This window comes from Chrysochloris asiatica, unplaced genomic scaffold, assembly GCF_000296735.1.
Source record: "Chrysochloris asiatica unplaced genomic scaffold, ChrAsi1.0 scaffold00015, whole genome shotgun sequence".
Taxonomy (NCBI): domain Eukaryota; kingdom Metazoa; phylum Chordata; class Mammalia; order Afrosoricida; family Chrysochloridae; genus Chrysochloris; species Chrysochloris asiatica.
The window spans coordinates 31,538,009-31,550,983 of record NW_006408533.1 but is presented as its reverse complement, the minus strand read 5'-3'; the positions used below and the strand labels follow the sequence as shown (position 1 = coordinate 31,550,983).

Sequence of the window (12,975 nt, the reverse complement as noted above, 5' to 3'; positions counted from 1 at the left end):
TTTAAACCACCAACCCTGTGGTTAAAACTGACCTTGAGGTCCAGTGTGCTTTATCCCACAGTGCCACACCATGACTCAACCCCTAAAAACTAGAAGAAAAAAAAAAAAAAATCACATTCATATGTTTTGAAGTTTTGTTTTTGTTTTTTAAATATAAACAAACAAGAATAGTGGACAGAGAATATGGACACTGTAGACCAAGAGATAAATTGCAACCCAAGAAGATAAACTAGAATGAAAGGCGTTTTCTTAACAGTATTGTGTGCCTATTTCCTGCTGGTTACGACAATTGTCACAGAAGGATTTCAGAGTTAGTATTAGACAAGATGGCTATCAGCATAGAATATTGTGACAAATTTAATGGTGGGGTAGAATCACAATGAAATCTTTCAAGAAAATTGTTATTGTTAAGCACCATGAAGTCTATTCCAACTCACAGCAACCCTTTACAAGTTTTAAAAGAGTTACTGGTGAGTTTGAACCTGTCAAGCTTGTGGTTTAAACCAACCTTGATTTATCCCACAGTGCCATGGCACCTAAAAATTATTACCTGATTTTTCTGACTGTGGCTCACAAATATACTGCTGTAAGAGGGTTTTTCAAATACATACACGACAAAATTTGCTGTCATAGACTTCATTCTGGTTCACAGCAACCCTATAGGACAGAGTAGTTGGTGTTGAATGCTGTCTAATCGGTTCCAATTCATAGTAAGTCTGTATAGGGTTTCCAAGGAGTTTGAACTAACAACCTTGAAGTTCAAACCAACACTGCAGTCCAGAGCTTGTCCTACAGCACCACCCAGGACTCTTTAGGACAGAGTGGTGGTGGTGGTTATGTGCCATGGAGTCAGTTCCGATTCATAGCAACCCTATACAGGGTTTCCAAGGCTGTAAATCTTTACAGAAGTAGAAAGCCTGTCTTTCTCCCGCGAAACAGCTGGTAGTTTCGAACTGCTGTCCCTGAGGTTAGCAGCCAATTCGTAACCACTACGCTACCAGAGCTCCTTTTAGAACAGAGTATAACTGCTCTTTTGGGTTTCCAAGACTGTTAAATCTTCACAGGAGCAGACAGCCTCCTCCATCTCTCTCAGAGAAATTGGTGGGTTTGAACAGCTGATCTTACAGTTAACCCACTACTCCACCAGGGCTTCTTATACATATAGCAATGGTTGTGAAAATTTAAACCCATGAAATTAAGAGCTAACCTTATTATACGTAGGAGAGGGAGGGAATAGTGCATTATGAAAAAAGCAATGAAAAAGAAACAAGTATTTGTGTAAATAACAGTCCCACTGCACTGAAAACATTTCAGTTCATTCAGAGTACCTAGTACATAAGAAGTATTTAATAAATACTTGTTGAATTGATGAACTGGATCTTTTTCCAAAATTACCAAGACCACTACTAAAATAACTTAATCATTTAATATCAACTTGTAAGTAACAATATATTTATATAATAAATTATATGAAATCAATATAATTTCAAAAGAATAATAAGTTCGTTTTTATTTTACCTGGCATCTTTAATAATATTGGAGTCCAGTTAGTAAAGTGCTTCCTTACATTTAAAATACCATATATAAAGGGATTGTGCATTATTGCATAAAACTGAAAAAAAAAACAGACACTGTGAAACTAATTATCTTAAGCCACTTAACATATTATGGGAAAAAGCAGTATCTTGCTAAAAATAAAAGTGGAGTCTCCCAACCAGATGTTCAATTCTAGGAAGATACGGTATAATTTATTTCTAACAGTGATGTTCCCAAATCTTTTGAAAGAAACAAAATAAACTCTTTTGTAATGTCCATATATAAACATTGTTGTTGTTGTTAAATGCCTTGGAATGGGTTCCAACTCATAGAGACCCTGTATAGCGTTTCTGAGGAGCAGTTGCTGAATTTGAACCGCCAACACTGATGTTCAAACAGACCTTGTGGAACTTACTTAAATGACAAAAGGTCATCTTTCAATTACTTACCAGATTTTCCTGTTTAGTTTTTTCACCGAGAAGCTGTGACATGGATAATGTGGACAAGGCAGAAACAAAAGATTAGGAATGAAATAAAAACACCTACAAAAGTACAATATGGTAAGAACAGCCTTTTTTCTATTAGAATTTATCTCTTCCCTTAGCAATCTCCAAAGGAAGAGGTTGTAGAGACTATAAAGAAGACACAGTATGAAAGACTCTGAGCTAAGAATGAAGAAAGATATTCACAGTCAGGCAATGAAATTAACTAATGGAGTTGGGCAATGCTCTCAACAGCTGCTAACAGGGCAGAGGGAGGCAGACATTGTGAGTCTCAATATCAGTAATCAATATCATCTGTCAAATAGTTTTGCAACCCCACCAAAAACAAGGTAAGAAATCCTGAGCCCCACCCAGAACCTTCTGAGGTGGGACATTCCCACTAGAAAGGACAAGCAGACCAGCCTGAAACAGCTAGAGCAACAGAAGATACATATTCAAAGAAAGATCATCAGGACAAAAAAAAAAAAAATGGCAGTATGATTGGCTACTACAATAATAAGCAAGTCGTTCACCAGGAAGCATCAAGGCAAGCAATCAAGTCCCTTCAGGACAAACCCCCCTCTAAGACTTAAACTCAAAGAGAACACATGAGCAGGCATGTAAGCTTGCTAGCAATCACACTGGTCTACTGGTGAGTGGAAGAGGGGGAAATGCAGCAATGAAGAAATGGGCTGAAACCAACCATGTTCCCTAGACTCCCACTGACCTGGAGATGAGAGAGAGAAGAGGAAGGGCTGGTTGGTCCAAAGTGTGGTGAGACCCGGGGACACCTGAGCCCATGGATAAGGATGTAACCACAGAGGGCTGGAGCTGAGAGTGAAGCATCCAGCTGATACGAAGTGAGGGGAGACGCATAAGAACACCTAAACTTGCAGCTGGTACCCATTTGACCTAGCCTCAATGGCTTGATAATCAGAACTCGACTAGAGGAATATTTAAAAAAAAAAAAAAAATTGATAAAGGAAACGAGGGTACATTGCTACAATTTGATGAACTTAACCTATGCTCATGGATGTGGGAGCTCAAAATACGAACAAAGAGGCAAGGAGTCTTCATATCAAGTATCAATCCTATTCCCTCTGTATACAGTGTATATAGGAACAGGCAACTTAGACATTGCTACCTAAAACGGAGAGGCAATAAAGGCACACAGTGATTGGCTTACAAGTTTTCAAGACAGAGTTTAGTTTAAGAGTGTGTGGGGGAAAACAGAGTCTTCAGTGAATAGTTTTCATCTTGTCTAGATGGGTCTGGTGAAAAGAGATGGGGATGAGATTCTTATGATTCAACAGAAAATAACTGTTATCATGTTACATGTCACATCTGTAAAGATAGAAGTTTTGTTAACAAAAATGGGGGAGTAGTTAATCTTACAGCCTAGAAACAGAGGACCCTAGGACCATCAAGGGAGAAGAGCACAAGCGGAATGCAGGACCCTATCCAGAGAAACAGTGACACCAAAAATGGAGGCAGAGATGAGGACATGGAGAGAGGGAGCACCTGAGAACTCTAGACTCATGGAAAGAGAGGGGCTGAGTGCTGCTGGCAGCCAGGAGGCAGGCTTGCAGAATGTGCTCTTTGGTTGTTTAAATTATTACATATTCCTGACTGTTTTTATGCCCGTCTCCCCACCCCCTCCTAAAAGGAAAACGAAAAACAGAGGGAATGGAAGCAAATACTGTTGAATGATGCATGGAGGAGACTGTAATCATTGCAATGAAACGATGGTGTGTAAAGCCGATGTGAAAGATAATATACAATAAAGAAACTTAGTCTGATCAAGTCTCTAAAACTAATACAAATTAATAAGAAACTCAAGGGATAGAGGAACAGGTTTAAAACCACAACAGGAATGAGATCTGCAAATTCAGATTATGGGAAAACTCGTCAACTTCTTCAACAAATAATTTGCTATAATAAAGAAATGAAGGAGGAACCTACAGATTATAAAATAATGTCTAGACCTTATTTGGAGGAGCACAGTGACACTATAGTATAAACATGGGACTGCTAACTATAAGGTTGGCAGTTTAAGCCCACCAGCTGCTCTGCAGGAGAAAGATGGGGGAGTAGTTAATCTTACAGTCCAGAAAGAGAGGACCCTAGGACCATCAAAGGAGAAGAGCAAAAGCAGAATGCGGGACCCTGTCCAGAGATATCCTTATCTTTGCTCCCACAAAGATTTACAGCCTTAGAAACCCTATAAAGGACCACTATGAGTCAGAACCAACTCCAGGAGCACCATAAGTAGGAATCCTTATGTAGGATATTAGTAGGTGTGGCACTGTTGGATAAGCGCTCGATCATAAGGTCGGTTTGAACAGCAAGGCTGGCGGTTCGAACTCACCAGCCACTCCTTGGATCACTATAAGTCAGAAACAACTCTACAGCATTTTTAACAAGACCTTAATTGGATCTTGATATAAATAACTATAAAAATATACATGAGATAACTGGAGAAAACTGAACATTGGCAAAATACCATATATTTAGGAATCATTGCTAATGAATTATTGTTCACTGACTTATATATACAAACATATCCCATTACATAATTTCAATAAAGTGAGTTCCCTTTTATCTTTTCACACAAACCATAAGGAAAAAATGGAGACACCTGTTAACAGCTAATACAGCTGTTTCCTTACATTTATGTACATGGATTGACACAGGGCCATCTCAACAGGATGAATGGCACAGTGGCTACAACAATGGGCCCAAGCAACAACTGTGTGGATGGGAAAGGACTAGGCAAAGTTTTGTTCTGTTATGTACAGTGTCGCTAAGAGTCAGCACCTATCAGACTCAACAGCACCTAATACAGATAGTTCTTTTCCAGTGCAGAGGGGAAAGGAGTTCTTCTTTAAGAGCGAAGCCAAGAAGCTGGAGTGCTAAGAACTGAAAGGAAGTAGACACAAAAATCAATGATGCTGAATGGATCTGTCCATAATGTAAGGGATTTGGCCTATTCCAAACTGAAATATAAATCGTAAATCTGCAACCATGGAAAGAGCAGTTTTGCCTGTTTGCCAGTCAACCTCTTCTCCACTGATACAAGCTCTATAAATAGATCAAGAGTGATAATGGCTGCTCACATCACTTTATATTGTGGATACTACCAATACTGGTATGAACCTTGCTCAGCACTAAAGCTGTGAATAAGCTAGCATCAAATAAGCAGCCAAGGAAGCTACCAAATGCAAACAAAATGCACTGTGGCTAAAGATAGATCTATTATGGTACTGGGAAGCATCACTGTAAATCAAAAATTATTTAAAATCCAGCTTATACATTTCCTACTAGATTTCTGCTCTGGCCATTTTCTGTGTCTGGCAGAAGACAGTTCTCAGAATGTTGGGTCACCACATGCTGAGACCTGAGGTCCCCAAGATAAATATTGCCAAAAATCTATCCACTGTACCCTCAGGCTCAAAGCAAATTGCAGCTGAGGATTGCAGCTGAAAAGAAAAATGGGAACCCCTTGCTGATAGCATGTTGATTTAAGAATAAACTAGACTTCTATGTTAAGACTTAGGCAGACAGGGTGCTGCTTAAAATCTTAACCACATGAGGCATTTGCTCTTAATACAGAAAAAAAAAACAGCCCCGTTTTCCTATCATTTTAGTCAACATTCAACTTTCCTATTCCCAATAATACCTTTCTCTAATATAAAGCACCTAACAAAATGCTGATTCTGGACATCTTAACAGTTATTTTTTAAACCAGACAACTCAGTACAAAATAACCTGGACTGGACTCTTCAGTCAGTATTTTGTTTCTCTAATGTTAACCATGCTAATGAAAATTTAATTTCTCTAGACTACCTAAACACAATTCAAGTTTGTAGCCACTCTTTGTTGTTGTTGTTGTCAGGTGCCATCAAGTCGGAACCAACTCATAGCGACCCCGTGCACAGCAGAACAAAACAATGTCTGATCCTGGGCCAACCTCACTACCGCTGCCACTCTTGACACCATCAATGATGCCACCTTGCTGATCCATCTCGTTGGAGGTCTTCCTCTTCCTCTCTGACCCTCCAACTTACCCAGCAAATGTTCCCTCCTGACAATATGTCCAAAGTATGAGTGACGGAGCTTAGCCATCCTGGCCTCCAAGGAGCACTCTGGCTGCACTTCTTTGAAAACAGATCTTTTGGTTCTTTTGGCAGTCCATGGAACTTTTAGTATTCTCCTCCAACACCACAACTCAAAGGCATCAATTCTTCTACAATCTTCCTTATTCACTGTCCAGCTTTCGCATCTATACGAGGTTACTGAAAATACCATGGCTTGGGTCAGGCGCACCTTAGTCCTCAAGCTGACATCTCTGCTCTTCAATACTTTTAAAAAGTTCCTGTGCAGCAGATTTGCCCAATGCAATACGTCGTCTGATCTCTTGACTACTGCTTCAGTGAGTGTTGACACTTCAATCTTTTCTCCGTTGATAAGAATGTTGTTTATTGGTCCAGTGGTGAGGATTTTTGTTTTCCTGACATTGAGATGCAACCCATACCGAAGGCTGTGCTCTTTGATCTTCATAAGTAAATGTTTCAAGTCCTCTTCACTTTCAGCAAGCAAGGTTGTATCATCTGCATATCGCAGGTTGTTAATGAGTCTTCCACCAATCCTGACGCCACATTTTTCTTCATAGAACCCAGCTTCTCATATTATTTGCTCAGCATACAGGTTGAATAAGTATGGTGAAAGAACACAACCTTGTCGCACACCTTTCCCAATCTTAAAACATTCAGTGTTCTCATGCTCTGTTCGAACACTGCTTCTTGGTCCAGGTACAGATTCCTCAGAAGTACAATTAAGTGTTCCGGAATACTCATACTTCTCAATGTTGTCCATAGCTTGTCATGATCATGATCCACACAATCGAAAGCCTTTGCATAGTCAATAAAGCATAGGTAAACATCTTTCTGATATTCTCTGCTTTCAGCCAAGATTCACTGGACATCAGCAATGATATCTCTCGTTCCACGGCCTCTTCTGAATCCAGCTTGAACCTCTCTGGAAGTTCTCTGTCAATGTATGATTGTAGCCATTTCTGTATTACCTTTAGCAAAACTTTGACTCAGTGTAAGCTTTAACAGATTTAATTCTGTTGTGCCATGAAATCAAAATTCATTTACTAATTCATGGACTTGAATTCCAGACAGAAGACAAAAGTATTTTACAAATTATTTTACAAAAAACACATTCCAGTCCCCTATCAGTTTTTTTTTCAAGCTGAGAGACCAGTTTAAGAAAATTCCTATTTCCCAATACCTTACTTAAAATGATTTTACAAAGGAAAAGATTAGTTCCCCACAGTTGCTGTGCTATGCAGTACTTTCTCCCTGCTGCCAACTTTCTCTTCTCCACATTTTAGAATAGGAAGGAACCTTAGAAACCATCTAGTTCACCAGATTGAGCTCCACTTTTATCTTTCTACCCACCCCCTTGGCACTTAAGTGCTTATCAATAAATAGGTTTTTAATTTAATGAGATAACTATGCCTTCCCAAACTTCGTCTCTCATACGTCGGACATATTGTCAGGAAGGACCAGTCACTGGAGAAGGATATCATGTTTGGTAAGGTGGAGGGTCAGAGAAAAAGAGGAAGACGCCCACCAAGAGGCCATGGCTAAGTGGCAGCATCGATGGACTCAAGGGTAGCAACACTAGTGAGGTTGGCCCAGGATCAGGCAATGTTTCGTTCTGCTGTGCATTAAGTCACTATGAGTCGGTACTGACTGGATGGCACCTAACAACAAGAGCACACAAATGGGCCGCCAAAGGAACCAAGAGAGCCGTGTTGGAAGAAGTGCAGCCAGAGGGCTCCTTGGAGGCCAGGATGGCCTAACTTCATCTCTCGTACTTCGGACACACTGGTCAGGAGGGACCAGTCGCTGGAGAAGGATATCATGTTTGGTAAGGTGGAGGGTCAGAGAAAAAGAGGAAGGCCCCCAACGAGATGGACTGGCCAAGTAGCAGCATCGATGGACTCAAGCATGACAACAGTAGTGAGGTTGACCCAGGATCGGGCAGGGTTTCATTCTGCTGTACATAGGGTCGCTATGAGTCAATACCGACTTGATGGCACCTAACAACATCAAACAGCACACACATATACACACACACACACTGCTGATAGATTTCCGCTTCTGATTCATCTTCACTTGACTCTAAGTGATAACCTCTGACCAAAGTGTAATGAGGCTTTTTATTTTGAATAAAGACAAAGAGCATAAACATAAAACATTAGCACTGCAAATTAATGGCAGAAATCTGAATAAGATAACAATCAAATCTGTGTCACACTGGCTATTTAGAAGTATTTTTAAGTCACATTTACTTCTATTATCAGCTGCTATGACTATGTTAAGATAAATATGCAGTTCAAACTGACCTAGCTGAAACCAACTTCATGGTACACCACTACCACAACCACCATACATATGTGTTGTTGTTAAATGCCCTGTATAGGATTTCCAAGGGGCAGTAAACAAGTTTGCACCACCAACCTGGTGGTTAAGCAGTCCAGTGCTTATCCTACAGCGACACAACAGTACCTCATATGTGTGGGCCTTGTTGTTAAGTGCTGTCAAGTCAGTTCCCTGTATAGGGTTTCCAAGGAGCTGCTGGTGAGTTTAAACCGCCAACCTTGCGGTTAAAACCGACCTTGAGGTCAAGCGCTTATCCTAGGGTGCCACACCAGGACTCCAAATGTGTGTGTATGTACATGTATATCTGTATACATACATACACCATCTTTTTTCAATGGCTCTTACCTGCTTCTATATTCTCCCAGCTTTCTACTTAGCTATTCCATGTGTATTTCATTTTGCCTACATAGCCACAGCTACCTAAGAAACCTTATTTGGTCCCAAATTGTTTCTCAAAATAACAGAAACTACTGAAATCGATATAGTTCAAAACAGAGTATACTAAGAGTACTGTGCAACATTTCTCCTCCTGACAGGTTTTCCCAAGTATCAACATGGAGCCCATTCAGACTCTTTGAGACCAGAAGAACTAGACAGTGCCAGGCTACCGTTATCAACTGCCCTGAAAGGACGTACTAGCAATGCACAGAACTGCATTAAATTGGAACCTAGAGGTGGATTTATATTTAATTTGTTTAATATACAGGTTTTTGATGAATCATAAAGACTATAATACAGAGTAATATGACAGTTATGCTTAAAAAAACAAATATATAAGTGATATAAGATAAATCCATGAGTAATGTAACAACTACATGTGACCACAATAGGAAGCTTATAATGGGAAGTCTCTAATTCCAAATTCCAACACATTCTATTTTCCACAAATTAGTGTCAGAAAAAATTTTTCCATTAAGAAATCTGATTTAGTTGACCCTTTGAATATAACTATCTTGAAGTTTCTGCCTGGTCTCTTGAGACACCACATTTTCATACTGTATGCACCTATTTTGTTGATAGCCCTGGTGGTACAGCAGGTTATGCACTGGGATGCTAGCCACAACCTGAGTCCACAAACTGCTCCTTAGGAAAAAGAGGCTTTCTGCTCCAGTAAAGATTTACAGCCTCAAAACCCTACATAGAATGGCTATGAGTTGGAATCTACTTGATGGTAGGGGTGTTTGGGTACATCTTTTGAAGTTTCCATCCATAGCATGCTAACAGTATGGAAAAAATATGGTTTGAATTTGAAGATATAGTAGTACTGAAAAGCACTCAAAAAGAACCTGATTTTTAAATGTCTAAGAAATATTTCATTTCTCACTTGATGGAACTGCATAAAACTTCACTAAGATTTGCTTTTTATTCTGGAGTCCAGGTGTGGCGCTGTGTGTTAATTCGCCAGACTGCAAAGCCGTCTGAACTGCAAGGACGGGGGTTCAAGCTCACCAGCTGCTCCTTGGAAACCCTATAGAGGGTTGCTATGAGTTGGAACTGACTCGACGGCACTTAACAACAACAAGATTTGCTTTTAAGTAGCATACAGGTCTCAGCACAGTCAATTTCATCTTGACTTCCTGAATTCAAATTTCATTTATGACTATATTTACTGAGCACCTGTGTGCACAAAGCACTCAACTGGCATGGTATGGAGGATAGTAACTGGCCATAATAGTACATACTCTGCACTTAAAAAGAAAAAGCTATGGTTGTGCTTCGTCGGGCCATTGGTAATAACTACCATTGTAGGCCTCCAAAACTGCTTGATAAAACAAAAGGCAACGCTCTGATTACTGAAGGAATCCAGATTGCCAGAATCAGCAGAACCACATTTGAAAGTTAATAGCCTCCATCCTTGAACTGTCTATCCCAGGAGAAGAAAAGGAGTGATTCAAACTGTTAGCATGTGCCCAACCACAGTACACAATAACAGCTTAAGCACAACTGCCAGATACACTTGTAATTAAGAGGGCCAACCTTGACAAAGCTTCATTTGAGGGATTTTCCTCCTACTGGGAAGAATTCAGACAGCTAAGGCAAGAACCAAAAAAGCATCTCCAAGCATATAAACTGCTCAAGCCGTGAAGTTTGGGTGAACAAGTGTAGGCATCCGATCATTCCTTCAACTTACAGGCATCTATTTTGCGGCCGGGAGGAGGACGAAAGAAAAGAATGAATGACCTGCCGGCCCGATGGGAGAGCCACCTAAATAAAACAGCACACGAACGCTCGGGTCCGTGCTCTCAGAAATCGAGGGCGTTCTCCCGAGGAAAAAACGCGAACTCATCCCGAGACAGCTCAGAAAAGGCGAAGATCGTAACTTAGGACTTGCCAGTTTACATCTGGCCGGGTTCTTAATAAAGTTGACAAACTCCCAAGAAGAGGTCCATTTTGGAGACCCGCGCATCCCTTCCACTAACCCGAGGCGTCTGCGGACTGGAAGCGCCGAGAAGCAGGCGGCGCCAAGACGGAGGAGAAGCCTCTTCTCCCTCCCCCAAAGCCCCAGCAGCCGCGACGCAGGGGCAGCCGCCGGGGCGCTCAAAAGAGGGGCAGGTGTCGGCGCCAGACGCGGCCAGCTGAATTGGCAGAGCTGCGGCCACCGCGTCGCCGGCGGGCCCAGACGCAGGAAAGTTGCGCCAAGAGAACTCCAAGGCCCGCAAGCCACTTCCCCGCGCCGTCTGAGGGCTACGACACCTCCAAGCTCCCCGGAACCCTCGCGGAAACGCCTCGACTCGTCTAGCCCGGGCCCCATGGCCGAGGAGGGGAGGACGCGAGGGTCACCCGCCAGCAGGCGAGCAAAGGGTCGTGGTTGCCCGCCCCCCTCACATCCAGGCCCCACCTCCGGCCAAGTCTGGGCGCCAACACCTCACGCCCGCCAGCCCAGCCCGTCACGACCCGGGCGCCCAGACGCCGCCGCACCTCACCCGCGCGCGGCCCGCACCTCTGGGACTCGTCCCGAGCCCTCCTCGGGAAGCAGCCGGGTCAAGGCTCCTTCTTGTGCCCCTTCCCGCCTCACCTGTGCTCTGCTGCGGCTCCGCACCTCCTCGTCTCCTCTGCGCGCCCCGTCGGGGCACGAACCGACCCGACCCCCTGGCCACGACTCTCCCAGCCGCAGTGACCTGAGAGGCGGCGGCCACCGTCGCCTTCTCTTCCTCTGCAGAAGCGCCGGCAGCGATTGGAGGGGCGCAGTCGGAGCTCTACGAGGGCCAAAGCAGATTTCGCCGCCTCCGCAGTCTCCACCACCACCAAGTCCCTTCACTCGTCCGCGCCGCCCGGAGAAAATGTCACCAGAGGCCGTTCCGCTCGGCTCCTCACTTCCGCCCGGAACCATTGAGCCCGCAATGGCCGGCTAGAGCGGCTACAGCAACTGGGGCCTCTGGGGATGAGCGAGGGAGACTTGGGGGGAAGCCAGACAGCGCCATCTGGCGGGACAGACTCGCGCTCCTCCCGATGCAAAGAGCTGGGCGCACCGGAGTAGACACCTGGGCTTCTTTCCCGCTCTCCCTCCTCCAGTTCATGCAGCATCCCTCCATAAGTTTCTTTCTCGAGTGTCGGAAAGCCAGCCAATGCAAACCAGGACAATACTTTAAGAAAAAAAGATGGAGCTCCCCATCATCGTGCACTTTTCGGTACTCACCCCCTCCTTGTTGTTGTTAAATGCCGTCGAGTCGATTCCGACCCATAGCGACCCTGTATAGGGTTTCCTAGGAGCAGCTGATGAGCTTGAACGGCCGACCTTGCAGTTGAAACGGCTTTGCAGTCTGGCGCATTAACCCACAGCACCACACCAGGACTCCCACCCCCTCCTGACAGGTGTCTAAATCTTTGAGTCACTTCAGCAGGGAGCAGCTCTGGGCAGCTGTGGAACCAACATTCCGTGCAAGTTTCTGGACAGGAACTTTGCAGGCCTTGAAAATAGAACGCCACCTGCTGGTGAGACCGGTTCAGCCAAGTGCACCCCATTCCACCCCCCACGCGCGTTTCTGACGTCCCAAATTCCACCTCTGCAGTCACTCCTTTGATATGCAGTTCACCCAGAGAAGGATGACGCACCGCACCGCAGCACTCTGATGATTTTGGTGCCCTTCCTTGAAGGCTGGAGTTAGGGAGCAGGGCCCATAGGGAAGGTGAAGAGCACAGGACTTCACTGGCCATATGAAGGATTAGCCCATCCTAAAAGCAGTTTTGAGAAGCCTTTACCTTTTAAGGAGTTATGCTGGGACCTGGGGTGAAACTCCGAAAGAGGAGATTCTAACATTCTATGATGGTCAGCGGTGGTGGTGGTACTGTGTCGTGAAGTGGATTCCAACTCATAGTGACTCTGTATAGGGTTTCCAGGCTGCAAATCTTTGCAGGAGCAGAAACTGGTAGATTCTAAATACTGGGACCCTTCCGTTAGCAGCCCAATTCATAACCCACTATGCTACCTGTTACCTGAGTAGAGGAGAATTATTTGGGATAGAGGGTTGTTGTTGTTGTTGTTAAGTGCCGTCGAGTCGGTC

The 12,975-nt window shown here is 43.6% G+C and overlaps 1 protein-coding gene across 1 annotated transcript in view; it reads right to left on the bottom strand.

The window, feature by feature from the left end:
- The window catches only part of LOC102824157 (chromosome unknown open reading frame, human C18orf25), a 119,945-nt gene extending 108,156 nt beyond the window's left edge, over nt 1-11,789 (bottom strand). The window contains exon 1 of the mRNA XM_006835106.1: nt 11,490-11,789. The gene's annotated coding sequence lies outside the window, so the exon portion shown is untranslated. The remainder of the gene's footprint in view (nt 1-11,489) is intronic.
- Between the last annotated feature and the right edge of the window lie 1,186 nt (nt 11,790-12,975).